Source organism: Pongo abelii, chromosome 10 (assembly GCF_028885655.2).
Source record: "Pongo abelii isolate AG06213 chromosome 10, NHGRI_mPonAbe1-v2.0_pri, whole genome shotgun sequence".
Lineage (NCBI taxonomy): Eukaryota > Metazoa > Chordata > Mammalia > Primates > Hominidae > Pongo > Pongo abelii.
Genome location: NC_071995.2, coordinates 88,852,041 through 88,871,628, shown reverse-complemented (window position 1 = coordinate 88,871,628; position 19,588 = coordinate 88,852,041).

Below are 19,588 nucleotides of genomic sequence, written 5' to 3'. Positions count from 1 at the left end.
CCTATCAAAATAAGGTAAGAAAAAATAAATATAAAGTTAAGTTAAGGGATTAAATTAAGGAATATTAAAAATAATTTCAAAATAGCGACACAGTTATAATTGTTCTTAGACAAAAATGTTTATTCAGAAAACTTAAATGAATCTAAATCCAAATTATTAAAATTAATAACAGTTCGGGAAAGTTAATGAACTGTGTTTTTACATTTCAACGGTATTTTTCTATTTCAGTAACTGTACTTTAAAATGTATTTTTATATTTCAGCAACTGGCAACTCTAAAATATAATTTTAAAAATGTAATCTTCCTGATATTAAAAAAGAAAGAAAGAAAGAAAAAAACTGGTTATTTTTCAAGATGATTAAATATCACAAGCATAACAATTGGCTCCTTATTGACAGGCAAATTCCTAAAATTCTTAGTAAAAGTCAAAGATTTTTCAAGGAACTTGGAAAAAAGAGAGATTCAAAAAGGCATAGAGAAATAAGTATTCCCAAGAATTAAAGACATTCCTGAAGAGGAAAAGGAGAAAGTAGAGTAAGATGCAGGGATTTAGTAATTGAAAATCAAGATGATTATTGTGCTGTGTTTATTAAGCAATGCTGTATTTCACAGAGATATCATATAAATTAATGGAATAAAAAAGAGAAGTCAGAGATAACCTTACATGCATACAAAACTTGATTTATAATAGACAGGTCATTTTAGAAGAGTGGAAACAGGACAGACTCTTTAATGATAGTTTTTCATATAGTAAAAACATAAAGTTTTACTTTAGTAAAAATAAAAGTAAAACCAAAACACACACAAAATGTTTTCCACTTCACATCATATAAAAAAATCAATTCTGGCAGATTATTTTTCAATATATGAAAAGCAATATTTTAAAACATTAGAAGAAAATGTTTTCCCCAGATTAGAAAAAAAACAAAAAACATTTTTTTACAAAAGCACATAAATTATACAAGAGCAGATTACTTTCATCACAGTAAAATGGAATGTTTCTGGTTATAATGTGATGGCATTTAAAAAGTAAAATGACTAACCAAAGGCAAAAATGAGACATGTGCAAGAAAGTTAACAGAAGAGAATTGATATTTCGAATATATAAGTCATACCACAAATCCATATGTAAAAGAAAAATGACCCAACAGAAAATAGCAAATATTATAAAAAAGTGAGTCACAAAAGGAATCTTAGTGGTCAAAACTTTTAAAGATACTTTATTACACTTGCAACTAAGAAAATGCAAATTAAAACCAGGGTGATGAAAAATTCAATGCTTCAACATTTTGTAAAAATTAAGATGTCAGCAATACCTAATACTGCAGAGGGTACGGAGCAGAAGGGATGCTTCTGTGTATACAGCTAGTAGAGGTGTCAAAAATTGCAGCTTCTTGAGAAAGAGTTGTAAAATGTCACCAACATATCTATTGGCTAGAGATATGACATCACTTTTTCCACCAAGTCTACTCCTAGGTTCATAATCCAAAGAAAGAAATCTTGCTTATAATCCAAGAATACATGTCAAACAACATTCATAGCAGCCTTATTTATAGTAAGAAAAGCTAGAAACAACCTAACTATCCATCAACAAAATAATAGATAAATAAACTATGATATAATCACACTATTTAATACAATGAGCTGTGAAGAAAACTAAAACTTTACAAATCAACATAGATAACATGAAAACATCTTAAGTGATAATGAGGTTGCAGAAGAAAACACAGAGTAAAATAGCAAGTATGTGTGTGTATGTGATATATGTAAAAAAGCATACACACACAGATAAATACTCTCTTGAAAATATTGTCTTTGTCTTGCTACCCTCTCTTTCTGAAACACTGTTATCTCTCTTGTGGTAGACAGATGATAGATAGATAGATGATAGATAGATAGATAGATAGATAGATAGATAGATAGATAGATAAAAAATACCCCTTCAGGGCTTGAGGCAGGAAGGGGCTGGAACCTTGGAGTAGTATTGCATTTGGTACTTCAAATACATGAGTATTATTTTAGTTCTTAAGCTAGGTAGTGTTTACTAGATGTGCATTATTTTATTCCTAGTATTCCTTGTTATGTGTTTGAGGTTTCCTTATTTCTTTAAGAGTCAACTGCACCAGTACAAATGAAATTATGTAAGAACCCGGCCTGTGTTATAGAAATAAGAGTGACAAGAGAGAGTTCCTCTTGTGAGGAACACTGGAGATCAAATCATTACAACTTAGTCATTAATTTGGGAAGCAAAGATGATGTTTCTGGTTGAGGATTTGGAGTTGGTAGTTTCACTAACCAGCATAAAGAGTGCCTGGGAAAGAGTGTTAAGTAGCTCAGCACTCTGTTGTCTCAGAGTGCTTACAGATTAGCTGTTGTTACTGAGGATAGCATCCTGTCATTTGAGAACACAGCAGAAGCTGAAAGGTTTCTCTGATCTTCCCCCTGCGTTGTCTTCTCAAGCAGGTCATGGCTGAGTGGAGTGGCTAATGCCTGTAATCCCAGCACTTTGGGAGGCCAACTGGGGAGGATTGCTTGAGCTTAGTAGGTCGAGATCAGCCTAGATAACATAGTGAGGACCCTTCTCTCAAAAAAAAAATTGTTTTTAATTAGCTGGGTACAGTGGCATATGTCTGTAACCCCAGTTACTTTGGAGGCTGACGTGGGAGAATTGCTTGAGCCCGGGAGTTCAAGGCTGCAGTGAGCTGATTGTGCAACTGTACTTCAGCCTGGGTGACATAGTGAGATTCTGTGTCCCAAAAATTTAAAAATAAATAAAGCAGATTATAAAACCTAGGAAGAATTTCTGCCCTTCCCCTGATGAGGGTCATATGATCCTCATGTGAGAGGTCTCCTCCCTGTAACAGGAGGAAAGGAGCCAAAGACACAGAGATGCCAAGAAAAATTTGAACAAACAGTTCTTGCAAAGTTTCCCCCAGTTTATTACCATTAGATCATATCCCCTGTATCCACACTTTCCCATGGCTATCCATTCTTCATCAAACGTAAGCATAAAAATACACAGATTTCCTTGTACTGTGGGTCTCCATTCCTGAAAGCTCCCAAGTCAGTAAAACTTATATTAAATAAATGTGTACACCTTTCTCTTGTTAATCTATTATTTGTTATAGAGGACTCAGCCATAAACCTAGCAATAGGAAAAGAAAGATATTTCTTTCCCCTTATACTGAGGCATGTTACACATTCATGTTCTTGAGAAAGAGTAACCTCAGTTTCTGGGAAGTTTATCCGCAAGTCAGTTTCACATGTATTTATATTACTGAATGATAAAAACACCTCCATCATTCGTTTAGTAGAGTGCAAAAGATCAAATGCATAAAATGTGAGGTTGGGTTATTGCAAGGTTGAACAAATGACAATGGTGAGCCTGCTGTGGTGATAGGTGCCAATTTCAAATCAACTTATAATGGGATTCTGGTTATTGCAGTTTCACTCAATCTCATGTTCCAACACGGATTTAGAGAATCATTGCCCATCTGAGCTGCAAGAGACCTCATGAAGCACTTTGGCACAGACCCACACTGTCGGCATTTGGATAGCTAAGCCATTCCAGACAGATGCTTTCTTAATGGCTGGCCTCTGAATCTTCTCCAAGTCCTCCATGTTCCACTTAGCATTACATTGCTTTTCAGTTGGAGAGGCATTATTTTTTCTTTGACCTGGTGTATCAATTAAATTTTTCTTAATCCTTTTTATTCTGTGAGCCATCTAGTCTTCATACAGAGAGCTGTGATTGAGTTAATTTGATTGATACACAGTAGGAAATAATGCCATTTATTCTTTTCCAATAAATAACAATCCTTTAGAAGTTGGATCATTTAAAAATTAGATGAACAAAGCATTTGATTGTGATTGGTAATCATGCAGCTGCAGGGGGCTAGTCAGGATAATAACGAGGAAGGAAGAAATGCTGTTTCTCTATGTTTAGAACCAACCCCAATCTTGAGGATTCTTCATTTTGAACCAAATTCAAATTGCCTGTTGGAGTTTGTTTACTCTTGGACAGACATGACTTTCTGTTTCTCCAGAGAGAAAAACAAGCTTTACACAGTTCTAAAATAATCTCATAAAGCTTTGGGGGACTTTATTTGCTCTCATGAAACATTTGGAACGTTAAGGAATCAGAATCATAAAAATAAATATTAAATTTTGTGTCTAACAACAAACATGATAAGAGCTTTATAAAATTTATGCAAAATTTACATCTCAAAAATTGATGAGTTTAGGAATGAATATATGACATGCACATACTGCATTGCCAACATTTAATTTGTAACTTTCAGTATATATAAACTATTTATAATACAGAACACCATTTTCTTAGAATAGACCATGAGCTCCTTGAAAAAAGTGACATTTCTATTTTATTCACAATCTATCCCAGAAATTAGCATAGCACTTGTCCCATTATAGAAATTAATTGCCTTTATCACCATTGTGAAAACCATAGACTATTTTTATCTGTAAAAAAAATAGCATTTTTCCTAATGTTCATAGTATTTTTTTAAAATAAGTGGTGCTGAGGCAACTGGGTATCTTCAAACAAAAGAATAGAGTGAACCATGACCTCATATCCAATAAAAATATTGACTCAAAATTAATCAAAGACCCAATTTCAAGAACTAAAGTAACAAAGCTACCAGAAGGAAACATAGGTGTATATCTCCATGATCTTCACTTAGGCAGTGTTGTCTTGGACATGACACTTCATCAGAATTAAAAACTTTTGCACTTCAAAAAACACCATCAAGAAAGTAAAAAGTCAACCCATAGGATTGTACACTTAAGTGGGAGAATTGTGTGGAATGTGAATAATTTCCTAATAAAGCTATTTAAATATAAAATAAAATAGGGACCAAATTAGAAAAAAATGTAGAGACCTGTATAGTAAATACTATAAAACATTACTGAGAGAATAAAAGAAGTTTTAGACAAATGGAGAAATATATCAACGTATTTGAAGGCTGAATATTGTAGTAAAGATGTCAATAACCAATCTGCGGTTTATCAAAGCTTTCATATTCTGAAATAGTATAGTCAATAATACCTAAAAAGGATCATTATTTTCTTCCCAAACACCTATCCATGGGTCAAAAATTCAAGGATTATTGCTAATAAGAATACCAGGTAATTATAAAGGAAAAATTAATCCATTGGTATCAGACTCCTTGCATTATTATTAGAAAATTATAGAGGTGAAAAATTTATAACCTGTATTTTAATTCTAGCCAAATAGTAATTTATACATAATGGCTATTAAAAAATAATTAAAAATATGTAAATCCTCATAAGTGTGACATCCACAAATTCAACCTGAAAAAAAATAAAACGTATGAGACACACCAACAAATTGATAGATGCGTCATGATTAAGTATTCGAAGAGATGAAAGTTTTAATAAGAAGGACTTGTGGTGTACCAGTTTAGTAAACTAGGTAGAGAGCTAAGTCTAACACAAGATTAATGATAATGTTAAAAAGTCAAAGGCTATCCAAAATAATCTCCAGGTACAGAGCTATAGAGTCAAATCACAATTTTAAAACAACTGTTTAGTTTGTAAATACTACAATAAAATGGAGTGTGTGTGCAAGTGTGTACACATGTACATTGTGTGTATGCATGTGCATTTTATATATGCTACCAGTGGGGAAAAGAGAAATGTGTTTCATGAGATAAAAAGAAACATTAAGTTGATCAGTTTAGGGATATTTGAATATATTTAGATGTGTAAATTCAGTAAGTATATTCAGAAAAGTACTTTTTTTCTCTTTTTGAGGAGAAAACAATATGAAATAAAAAATATTAGAAGGGGTTTCCGACAAGAGGGGAAATTTTTGTTACAGGGGAATAATAAAGCAACTCATACACCTTCTTTTTTTCAAGTGTGGTATAAATATAGAGCCTCATAACCCAGAATATTAAGGTGGAAATCAAGGGCTCAATTATGAATAGTTTGCTGTTCTTTCCTTCTTCATGGATTAGATCTTTTATATATTTCCCGAAACACAGATGCAGAAAAATAAAAACTTTTTCATATTCACTAAAATTCCTATCATTATTTTAAAATATAAAAACACGGATAGACTTTACATTAATGTTAAGTTTTTTGAAATCTGTTTTTGATAATACATAAAGTCACAAAATATGGATAATTCAGGATGAAATTAAAATTCATAAATTGCTCCTGTGTAGTATTTAACTTATAATATATTCAAAAAAATCACAAGTATTTTCCTTTTTCTAACTTCCCCTGGGTATTTTCTCCCTAACCATATATTAACCAAATGTAATTCCTGAAGTTGATGTAGCAGTTTACTCTGCTGATTCTCTCCTTCTAAGCAGAACAACTTAAATTAAAATGGGTTGCATTACTTGCCGTGACAGGCTAACTACTGATAGACTAGTCTTCCTGCTATACAAACTATAGACCTGTATGTGACAACTGTTGGCAGACATTGAAGAAGAATTCCTCAAGAAGAATGAAACTCAAAATGATTAGTTGGTAATCACTCTGAATCTTGTCATAGGGACAATATCCCGATAATTGCACAGAAAGCTAGAGAGCAAGCAAGGGAAAATTGATTATTGAGCTGAGGAGGTATACATCAGAGTTTGTTATTGCTGAATTAGCTGAAATCTTTGGAAAAGAGAACCAAAGAAAAGTGGAGCAATATTTAAATAGGAAAATACTTGAGGATAAAATGGAGTTTACCCAGGAATGGAAGCTTTGTTTGGCATTCTAACGTTAATGTAAATTATTAACAGAATAAAAAATAAAATCATTTTATCATCCTAGTAGATACAGAAAAATGTTTTTTAAAAAATCAGCATCTATGCATGATAAAAACTCTCAGGAAACTAGAAAGAAGAGGGGACTTCCACAAACTGATAACAGGCATCAAAAAAAAAAAAACAGCTAATATAATACTTAAATGTGAACTATTGAATGCTTCACTCCTAAGATAGGAAACAAGGCAATCCTACTCCTAAATATTTACTCAAGAAAAATTAAGTCTGCTATATAAAAGTTCATGAGCATTAATATTTATGACATTATTTCTAATACTTCCAAACTGGAAACAACCCAGATATCCATCAATGAGCAAATGGGGAGGAAAAAAGAAAAAAAAAACTTGCAAGTGAAAGGAGCCAGAAATAAAAAAATGTATTTTTGTATCATTTCCTTTAAATGACATTCTGAAACACTTAAAGCTAATGCATAGTGATAGAAAGTATCTCAACAGTTGCCTAGTGACAAGGATGAGGGGGAGACTGATTGCAAAGTGGCCAGTAACAATTTTCTTGTGTGATGGAAATGTTGTGCGTTTTGATTCAGATAGTGATTACATGAAGCAACACATTTGTCAAAACTAATCCTGCTCTACACTAAAAACGTGTGCCTTACATCGAAAGGGAATTATACCTCAATAAAGTATCTAATAAATATAGGCATAAAATATGTTGCTCTTGCAATTTTTGTACTCAAATATAATAACTAGGTTTGTTTTACCTTGATATAAATTATTATTATACAAAACAGAAACAGCCATACTTCATTACTTTCATGGAGAGAGCTTCAAGTCAGGCAGAAGCAGGTTCTCTTCAGTTCTACAAGTAATTATTGGGTGTCTACAGTCTGCCTGGAGTCATGAAGGGAATATAGGACATGAAGATGCACAGGACAGTGTGTCCTCAGACGCTTAAGACGCTATGACATTCAACAAGTAATTTAACCTCATTAAGTTGCATTTTCTAGAAATGAAAACTAGGGATATTAATACCTATTTTATGATGACTCTGTAAGGATAAAAATAGGGAAAGTACATAAATGAAAAGGGATTGCAGTTTGGTAAATTACTATAAAGTTAAAAGTGAATAAAATAAAGCCCATATGGGAAAAGAAAGAATACAATTATGTTCTTAAAGAATAGAGTAGTTTGAAAATAATGTTATAAAATATATAGCAAGAAATACTGATTTCTGAATCAGTGTTGAGAATACTTTTTGAGATGAGAATACTTTTTGAAACTTTCAAAGAACAGATTATCATCCTATATAAACTTGTATATATTAACAAATGGTAGAAATTTCTTAATTGATTTTAATAAGCTGGTATGACTCTGTTACCAAAAGCTGATTAAGATAGCTTGCAAAAAAGTAATCCATGTATAAATATAGATTTATTTATTCTAAATAAATTATTTGTAAGTCAATCCCAATAGTATATTAAAATAATGCATCATGATAAGTGAAAGTTTATTCCAGGAATGCAAGGACAGTTCAACATTATAAAATCCATTAATGCTTTTTTTGCATTAATAATTTACAGAAGAACAAATACTTATAATCAACTCTAAGGATTCTAAAAAACCTAATGATAAAATTCAGCATCCATTTTGATTTTTAAAAGCTTTTAACGAATTCAAAATTGAAGATGACTTTATGACCACTACTTTCAATGATATGATTTACTGCCTAGAAAATCTGAGATAATCAACTGGTGAATATCCAGTATAAAGAATACTTTATTACAATGTCTGGATATATGATAAATATCTATTTTAAAATCATTAGTTATCTTTCATGCCAGCTATTACTTATTAGGAAGAAAAAAAGAATTTTAATAGGTCCCAAATATGAGTGACTTAAGAATAAATTTAACAAAATTTATCTGAGATCTATATGACAAAAACTGGAAAACTTCATTTAGACACAAAAAAAACTTGAAAAAAAATGATATGATGTTGAATTAATTATTCTTCCTGGAATTTTCATTGTGTATCAGGTAATACATATTAATTTCCAGCATTGTGACTGCTTTAAACAGTTTTCTAGTTATCTCCTAGGAAAACATCCTATGTAGCTTTCAAAATCAAGCACAAATTTCTCCCCTTCCCAGACATTTCATTAAAGTCTCATTGATTCTGTCTTCTGGTTTTCCATAGATCTTTCTCCAGACATCTCAATTTGCTGGTGTTTGTTTGTTGACAACCATTTTACACACCTGTTACTCTGTCAATAGAGATTGCTAACTGAGTCTAGCATGTAGTAGTTATAGGTATTCAATATTTATTTACTTATTAAGTATTAAGCACCTGAATCTATGTAAAAGATTTCTGGGGTATTGTTGATAGGCATAGTTTCCCATTTATGTTTTTTCTGGAAATACTTAAACTGCAATACAAAACTAATTATATTGCATATAGATAAAAGCTAATACTTTTAGCTACATATAATCAATTTTAAATGTGTAGATCTCTTACAAGAGAAGTGCTGCACGATCATCAGATTCAAAATGCATTCATCTGACCTGCATATAGAGCCTTAACATGAATGTCAATTCACGGCTCAATTTAACTGTAATGGAATTAAACAGATCTTATTTTATTTGTCTTCACTGGAACTCTAACTATTTTCTAATGCTTATGTTTAAAATTATTCTACAGTTTTGATTTCTGAGAATGCTATGCCATCAATACCCGCAAAACTCAACTCATCCACTGATTCTTAATGTTAAATAAACCCCTACATTATCCTTGGCCCCCATCTGAGTTCACCAGAAGCTACAGTAGACAACTACTTAAATGCTGAAATCTCCCATCTCAGGTGCCTCTCTGCTTCCCTACCTGAAGGATTCTCTGACATCAGGAGAGCTGTACCTGAAGGACCAGTATTGCTGAATCTGAGAGCAAACCTAAACCAATGTTCCAGCTTCCCAAGAGATGTTAATCCCATGTTAATCTCCCAAGAGATTAATCTAAAGCGTATGTCACCTGGTTTCCGGCATTCACCTGAACATCCATGCACTTTGTAATGGCTTTCCCCCTTCCTTCCCTTTCATTCGACCCTTCCACCTTCCACACCACCACTCCTCCCCAACCCACACTCTCTCACATGTTCTTCCTGGAATTACCTTCTGAATAAACAACTTGCTCCCAATGTCCTTGACTCTGGTATGCTTTGGAGTGACCCAAAACTAGGGTTGGTTTGTTTGCTTATTTGTTGTGGATTAAGGGGAATTTAGCACATTTTGCAAAAGTTTAGCCTCTTATGCTTTTGTTTCTATTATATTCCTTGAGTCCTACCAATGGGTTCATTGTGTTTTATTAGCAGTGTAAACGCCTTTAGCCCATTCAGTGTTCAATCCTTTTTTCCTCTACGTGGTACTATTTTCTTCAGTATTTGTATGAAAATAGAGTCCAAGTCATATAAAAAGGCATATTATTATTTTTTCAAGTAGAAGAAACAGTTGAAGAGCAAGATACAAGCCAAAAAGTGCCAAGCAGTGCTATCTCGCTCTCTCTCTCTCTCTCTGTCTCTGTCTCTGTCTCTCTCTGGAATATTTTTTATTAGTTTTGAAACAATATCACTTCAAATATGTCCTTGAATACTATAACTTTGATTTTCTAAGCCTAATTGGAATGTGTTACATTAAATCCATTGAAAACATAAAACTAGAACAGTACACTCTGTTAACTATCTTTTCACCCATACATTGAAATATTGACTATAGCATTCTAAGGAACAATATTTGGCTTAGAAAAACAACGTCTAAAGTCCTTACATTCATATATATATATATATATATATATATATATGCACATTTACGCAAAAATTTTAAAGACTTCAAATCCAAGATTCAGTCTATTATTGTGTTAGTCTGCTTTGAGGTATTTTGCCCTATTTAATGATGAATTTTTATAGTCCATAATCTTGAAATAATTTGATCCAAAGTATTTTAAATCTATGACAACTTTTACATTTTGTTAAAATGCACATTTCTGAATGGTGCCAAAAAATACCCATGAATTTACTTTTCAGTAGCATTTATAAGAAACGTTCCTAACTATGTATTCTTGAATGTTCTTTGACAGTTTATGAATCTTTCATATCATTGACCATTTTCTGGTTTTTCCCAGGCAATTAATGTTCACAATGCTCCAACAATAGACTTCTTCTTATTATAAATGCTTCTAATGTCTGGTAAAACTCAATAGACCCACTGATTCTTAGGATTCAATTTACCATTACATTTATGCATAGTAAACCAGTCGTTCCAAAACTTAAAATGTTCTTCAAACCCAGGTGTTGGAATTTTTCCCTGGTATTTAAAAGTGTCACAAAGTAGACTTACAGCTTTTATATTTTATTTTAATTGATCAACTACTTCAAAAAATGTCCACTTAAAATAATTACCAGATGAAAGAATGGAATAAATCTAACTGTAAAAAATTTAGAAATACTTGATCAATTATTTGGGGAAAATAGAAAATACTCATCTAAACTAGTAAATTCTTAAAGTTTCAGGGACTAACATTTTACTAAAACTTTGGTAAGTTATTTTGCAGCTTCAACAGAGAATATATTTCTTACTTGCTTTTTTTCCCCTTCATCTAAATCATACTATCTGCTGAGTGGTTTCATAGCTTCCTCAAAATTATGACCAATACAATGTCACCCTAAATTCTGAGACCTTGTATCATTAGTAACAATATTTGCTATGTATTTCTCAATAGGAGAGTGTTGAAATATGGTAGGATGGAAAATAAGCAGATATAATAAAGAGGACTGTAGTGAGGTAAAGTCAATCTTCTCTTGGCTTTCTCTTAGATCATTTATCTTTCGTGTGAACTCTTATTTCTTGGAGACAGTTCTCTTTGGCAACTCATTACTCATGTATTTATCCGGGTGCAAACTCTATCCTAGGAAGGCAAACTAGACAAGAGTAGCTTTTTTGAGACTAAAAAATATTTTTTAAAAAAGTTATTGGAACTCCATTTTTCTCATTAAAGACAGGGTTTTTTGTATTCTTTATTATTATCCTTCTCCTACAGTTAGAGTATTAAATAATATTCTGAAAGTCAAGACTAGGGCATTGGCTTAAGAAATAGACAAGTGAGTGGCAGACTATTCAGCCTGAGGCTAATCCAGGCTTTAAGTGTAAACTGCAAGAGAAATCCATCCTAAATCACCAAAGCAAGATACTACACAGAAATCTGGGAGGGAACGCCAAAGCAACAGGGTAACTGTTTTAAAACAAAACATTTATCAGAATTGCCTGTAGACTTTTTCAAAAACCCAGACTCTTGAATTTGACCTAGCAAATTGGGCCCTCTAAAATTGGACTCAGGAAGTTGGATTAAAAAAGAAAGAAAACTCAGATGCACAGCCAGGGATGACAGTTCTAGCTGATGGTAAAGAATACGCATTTCATGAAATGACATTTCCCTGTGAAATATCCATGGGAGCTCCTACATATAACTTTCGTGAAACTAATATGATGAGTGGTATCTGAGAGAGATTCCATGGTAAAACAGATTCTGATTTCAGTACACTTTTGTGCAACTGATTGACTTTTGGTATCTGCTTAGAATTAGCCTGTATATAATATGCCCTACTTTATATAGCCTCACTCATCTAACTGTAAAATATAAATAGAGGAATAAATAAACCCTAAAGCCGTATCTAGCTTTAAATTATATTCTGTTTTCTATGTATGCCCTTCATGCGATAGTTGCATTATTTTTAAAATAATTAGCAAATTATTTTTGTAATTTAAATCAGATATTTTTTCTGTTTATTTATACTCTCAAATATGCTTCATTTAAAATAAATTTTATTTTATATATTTAAGTTATACAATATATTATAGAATACATATAGATGGTAAAAAGGCTACTATAGTGAAGAAAATTAATGTAACCATCATCTTACATAGCCACTCATTATTTTGTTTTTGTGCCAAGAACAGCTAAAATCTACTCACTTATCAAGAATCTCAGTGAGTATACAGTACAATTTTATTACCTATAGTCCTCATGTTGTACATTAAATTTCTAGAATCATTATTGTACATCTCTACTATTTAGTATCCTCTGACCTACATCTTTCATATCTTTCATTTCCTCCCCCTGCTCCACCACCCCTGGTAACCACTGCTTTCACCTCTATCTTTGCATATTTAAATTAAATTATTATTTTTCTAGACTCCACACATAAGTGAGATCATGTGATATATATTTTTCTTTCCTCTGTCTGGCTTATTTTAATTAGCATATTGTTCTCTATGTCCATCTACATTGTAGCAAATGGCAAGGTTTCATTTCTTTTTAGGGCTGAATAATATTCATTTGTATACCGGTAGCATATTTCATCAATTCATCCATAGATGGACACAAGTTGTTTTCATGTCTTGATTATTGTTGGTAATGCTGCAATAAACATGGGAGTGCATATACTTTTATGAGGTGATGGCAATTTCCTTTGTGTATATGCTCAGAAGATGGACTGTAGGGTCATATGGTAGTTACCTTTTTATTTTTTATTTATTTATATTTTTGAGACAGAGTCTCACTCTGTTGCCCAGGCTGGAGTGCAGTGGTGTGATCTCGGCTCGCTGAAACCTCCACCTCCCAGGTTCAAGCGATTCTCCTGCCTCAGCCTTCCAAGTAGCTAGGATTACAGGCACACACCACCACACCTGGCTAGTTTTTATATTTTTAGTAGACACAGGGTTTCTCCATATTGACAAGGCTGCTCTCGAACTCCTGATCTCAGAAGGATCCACCCACCTCGGCCTCACAAAGTGCTGGGATTACAGGTGTGAGCCCCCGTACCCAGCCCAATTTTTCGTTTCTTTAGAAACCTCTGTACTGTTTCCCATTATAGCTGTACTGTACTAGAGTTACTTTTTCTTCACACCCTTACTAACATTAGCTATTTTTTGACTTTTTAATAATGACAATCCTAACAAGTATGAGATGATATCTCATAATGGTTTTGATTCACATTTCCCTGATGATTAACAATGCTGAGCCACTTTTCATATACTTGTTGGCCATTTTTATGTCTTCTTTGGGAAACTGTTTATTCGGGTACTTTGCTCATTTTTTAAATCAGCTTGTTTTTTCACTATTCGGTGTACGAATATAAATTTTGGATATTAACCCCTTATCAGATATCTGATTTGTAAATCTTTTTCCCAATCCATAGGCTGCTGTTTCATTTCATTGATTGCTTCCTTTGGTTTTCAGAAGCTTTTTAGTTTAATATAGTTCCATTTATATATTTTTGTTTGTGTGGCCTGAGCTTTTGATGTGAAATCTAAAAAGTTCTTGCCAGGGCCAATGTCTGGGATCATTTCCTCTGTGTTCTTTTATAGGAGTTTTATAGATTCTAGTCTTATATTCATGTGGATGTTTTTTCTTTTAATCTATTTTGAATCGATATTTGTATGTGGTATAAACATTCAATTTTATTCTTTTCATATGGAAATCTAGTTTTCTCAGCACCATTAATTGAAGACTATCCTTTCTCCATTGTGTTCTCTTGACATCTTTGTCAAAATTAATTGACCACATACGTTTGAATTTATTTCTGGGCTGTTTGTTCTGTTCTGCTGGTATATGTGTCTATTTTCAATTTCATTACTATACTGTTTTGATCACTGTAGTTTTGTAATATAATTTTAAATCAGGGAGTGATATCTCCAACTTTGTTTTTTCTGTCTCAAAATTGTTTTGACTATTTGGGACATTTTTACGGTTCTGCATAAATTTTAGGATTTTTTTTTCTATTTATCTGAAAAATACCTCTAAGATTTTGATAGAGATTGTGCAGAATCTGTTTATTGCTTTTGGTAGTATGGGCATTTTAACAATTTAATTCTTCTATTACATAACCATGAGGTATTGTTTTATTTATTCATGTCATCTTCAAATTCTTTCATGAATGTTTTACAGTTTCAGTGGACAGATCTTTTGCCTCTGGTTAAATTTATTCGTAGTCTTTTTATGCTATTGAAAATAGAATTTTTAAAACTTTATTTTTCAGTTAAATAATTATTTGTGTATAAAATGCTACCAATTTTGTGTGTTGCTTTTGAATCCTGCAACTTTATTGAATTTATTTGTTATAACAATTTTTTTGGGGGACTCATTGGGGATTTTTACATATAAGATAATGGAATCTTCAAATACACATAATTTTACTTCCTTTCTGATTTGTATGCCTTTTATTGCTTTTTCTTGTCTGATTGCTCTTGCTAGCACTTCCAGTAGCATTTTGAATAGAAGTGGCAATAGTAGACATCCTCAACTTGTACTGTATCCTAGTGGAAAATCTTTCAGCTTTTCCTCACTGATAATAAATGTCAGCTCTGGGTTTTTCATCAATGGCCTTTGTAAGGTTGAGGAACTTTCATTCTATATTTAAACTGTTGAAAATTTTTATCAAGTATGGATATGGGATTTTGTCCAATTCTTTTTCCATGTCAATTTAGGTGATCATGTGGTTTTTATATTTAATTCTGGTAATGTGATGTATTTTATTGACTCATTTGTGCATGCTAAACCACTCTTGCATGCCAGGAGTAAATCCCACTTGGTCATGATGTATCATCTTTTTCATATGTTGTTGGATTCTGTTTGCTAATAACTTATTGAGGATATGTGCATCAATATTCATCAGAGAAATTGGCCTGTAGTTTTCTTTTCTTGTAATGTCTCTGCCTTAGGTATCAATATCACTTATTCTCATTTAAGATAGATCTTTGTTGTCAGTGATCCATGTATTTGCATTTAAAACTTTCATCTGGTGACTCCCCTTACCCAGAGACAATCACAAGGGTAATATATAATTTGTTCAAACTGTGGCAATATAAATATTTATGCCAAGACAAAAGGGATAATCTCAAAATATGCCAGAAAACTGGGACATGTGGTTACCCAATCAGTCATCTTAAACAAATGCCCACATTACTTAGGAAAATATCTATTTAATTTTTTTAATAAGTAGAAAACCTTTCTTACTGCAAACAAATATATTCTCAACATGTTTTTTTTTCTTTTTTTTGATGGCTTAAACCACAGAAACTTATTTTTCACAGTTTTGGAGGCTAGAAATTGTTTTCTTTTCTTTTTTTTTATTATACTTTAAGTTCTAGGGTACAAGCGCACAGCTATAAAGACACATGCACACTTATTTTTATTGCAGCACTATTCACAATAGCAAAGACTTGGAACCAACCCAAATGTCCATCGATGATAGACTGGATTAACAAATTGTTTTCTTTTAATATTAATAATTGTACATTTATTTTCAAAGTCTGTCACTGCTTATTAAACAGGTGACACAAGCAAAAATCTGCCTAACTTAGATGTAGACTTACCTGGTGTCATCAACCTCTTTGTATATGTTGTTAGTGTTTTCTTACTGATGGTAGACAGAAAGGTTACCTACAGTAAGCCTCTCTACCCTCTTTGGGGGAATGTGTATGCACACATCTTCTTATAGGCCATTGTCACACAGGTTTTTGTCTTTCAGCTTTCAGCTAATAAATATGCTGAACTTCACCATTCCAATTTACAGAAAACTTGCTACAAACTATGAAATAGCTGCAAGTTCTCATTAAGGTTTTATAAACACTACAAGCCATTCTACTGGGAAATTGATTTTCTTCAGATTGGTTGAGAAACAGAGGGGAAATTTAAAGTTGTTTTTGTTTTCAGATGTTGTACATAAAAAAAAAAATCTATGCCAGACAGAGACACAGACACAGACGTATGTTTTCCTATGAATTCTACCTTGGCATTGGCAATTCCTGTAGAAGTGACAGCGTATATTCTTGAACATCCTAAGTACTATGTCAGTTCAACCTGTTTTTCAAGTTAACTTCCTGGAATCAAAAGTTATCTGCACTCTCTATTGATCTCCATGTATTTACAAAATAAATGATGTTTATTTTTTTGCCAAAGGAATCGGGGATCCAAAGGTATCTGATAATATTCAGACAAAATACCTCAGTGGAAAAATATTTAAGAGCTTAGGTCCAGAAAAGAAGAGACAATTAGAAAAGAATAAGCAGAAAATTATTTGAAAGCAGAAGCTATGGTCTACAGCTAACGTATAAAAGACAGAGTTAAAAAAGAGAGAGAAAAGAAAGTTAATGTAGGGGGATACCTCAAAAACAGAACAGAGCAGGAAGAAAAAAAACAATTTCCAACAAGTCATACAATTGAAAAAATTTAGGAACCTTGTTGGGCTGTACTCAAACAATCTATATTTTTTCTGTGGCCTGTCAATTCTCATTCATTTCATTTTTAAGAAATATAAATTTCACAGGCCTAGAAAACCGTACCCCATATTTTTTTTCCTTGAAAATTTTTAAAATAAAGTTTTTAAAGTAAACGACAAATATATGGCTATGTATTATGAAAATCTTGAAGCAAAACAAAAACATACATTTATTTTAATTCCAGAGATAATTATGTATGTATTTAAGAAAAATGTTCACAAACTCAACAACATTACATAGCCATTTTGATTCTAATAAAAACATCTAGCAGAAAGAGTTTCAGTGTAAAAATAATTTAAATGGATATATCCTAAAAATATGTCATAACTTGCTTAACCAGTCTTTTGTTTTTGGACTATTTTCAAAACTCTATATTATAAGCAGCAAAGTAATAGGATGCTAAATCCATTTTTAAAACAATCTTAATTGGGCAAAATATAATCCTAAAACACATGGGTTACATGTAGCAAAGAATTTTCCCTCTATTGTGATGAATATTTAAGCTCTGTCTTGAATGGAGAGGAGAGAGAGAGTATATAGGTGCCTGTGCAAAGCCTCAGAGCATAAGTATAGTAAGAAGGTTTTCCACATTTGTAGATGGGATTAGCAGTTGCAGCATACTAGCCATAATATAGAAGCCTGAGTTGGAGGAGGGTTGGTGGGCAATCAGGGAGGCAACTAGCAGTGCATAGCACAGCATGTGTAAACTTGAACGCAGTGACAAGAAAGTCTGTGGGATGGGAGGGAGGGGGTTTCTTCAAATGGGAAATTGGTTACATACAGAGGAATTTATCAGGTAATTGAACATATTGAAAATAATGGAAGCCAGGTTTCTCATCATTGGAAGACTGAATTACAAGTATAAAAGGCAAGAAAACGATAATGAAACCTGTGATGTTGGATTAGAATCAGATATATCACTGTAAATACATAGTTTTCAAAAGATCGATAGATAGACAATAAGTATATAAATATCTTTGGCCACTGACAGAACCTGAAAACAGCAACACTCTCCTTGCATTGAGTACGTCTACTGTCCAGAACAAGGTTGCTAACAAGGTTACAATTGTCCACCAAAAGTTACTAGCGTACCTTAAAAAATATGAGTAATTATAAGTCTGGGACAGGGAAGAAACAAGATAAGCGTAGAATATCTTATGCCAAAAAGTAATAAAGTTTCCAGAAAATAGTGGGCACACAATTAAAGGATGGAAATTCCACATCCAATAATGACTAACTTGCTTCTGTCAAATTGATCTTTTCACAGGTAACAACTATATTGTGGACAAAATATGCAAAATATGCTGAAGGCATTGGAGAGTGATCAACAACACAAAGATAGTTGGAGGACAGTTGATACTTGAATGCAGAGAGTGACCTTGTGTGAGCAACCTGATGTTTCATTCACAGTGTTCTAAATGCAATTCAAAATTACTTGACATGCCCATGTCCCCATAAAAACACACACTCATATATATGAAAATGTCATCCATAATCCATAATTAAGAAAAAAAGGCAATCAATGTGGAAAAGTTTTGAGAGGATCCAGATCAATCGAAATAATCCAATCCAATAATACACTCTGACAGAGTCTCAGGAATTTATGGGACAATATGAAGGGGATTAATCTACATAAAACTGAAATCACAGAAGGAAAGGAGACAATTGTATATATATACACACACATATTTATATACACATACTACCACAAACATATATTCTCTTCTGTTCTATTATGATGTAATGTATACAATCTCTGAAATTATATATTATATATAAAGTCTCCCAAATATAGCTGAAAATTTCAGACAAAAATACATTTCAATACCTGTCAAAATTAGATGATAAATATCCACTTATAGATCCAAGAGGCTCAGTGAAGCCCGCAATGCATAAACCAAAAATAAAAATCAACTAATCAAACTGCTAAAAGTCCAGGTTAAAATCTGAAGATAGCCAGAGAAGAAAACACTTACATACAAAGAACAATGGTTCCAATAACTGCTGACATTTCTTCAGAAACAATAGCAGCTAGAAAAAAGTGAAACAATACCTTTAAGTGTTAATGAATAAAAAGTATCACACAAAATTTCATACTTGTTAAAATATTCTTCAATAATTAAAGATAAATAAATATTTCCATATGAAAAAGAAAACTAATATAATGTGTTACCAGCAATACTGCACAATATAAATAAGAAAAATACAAAAGATATTATCAGCATGTAGAGAAATAATACTATTCAGTAACTAGAACATTCAGGAAAGAATAGGAGTGAAAATTCTGAAGACAATTTATCTTATTTGTGTGAAAAATTGTATGACTTTATAGACAAAGTTACTACAGTATTTTGAGATTCATAAAGTATTTTTACATATGAAATCTAAGTCATAAAGACCATGAGTAGAAAGAAATAAGTGAACCTATAAATTTACAAAGGTCTTATTTTTTTGGTGACATTGTACATTATTAACTGTAAGCATATTATGGAAAGGT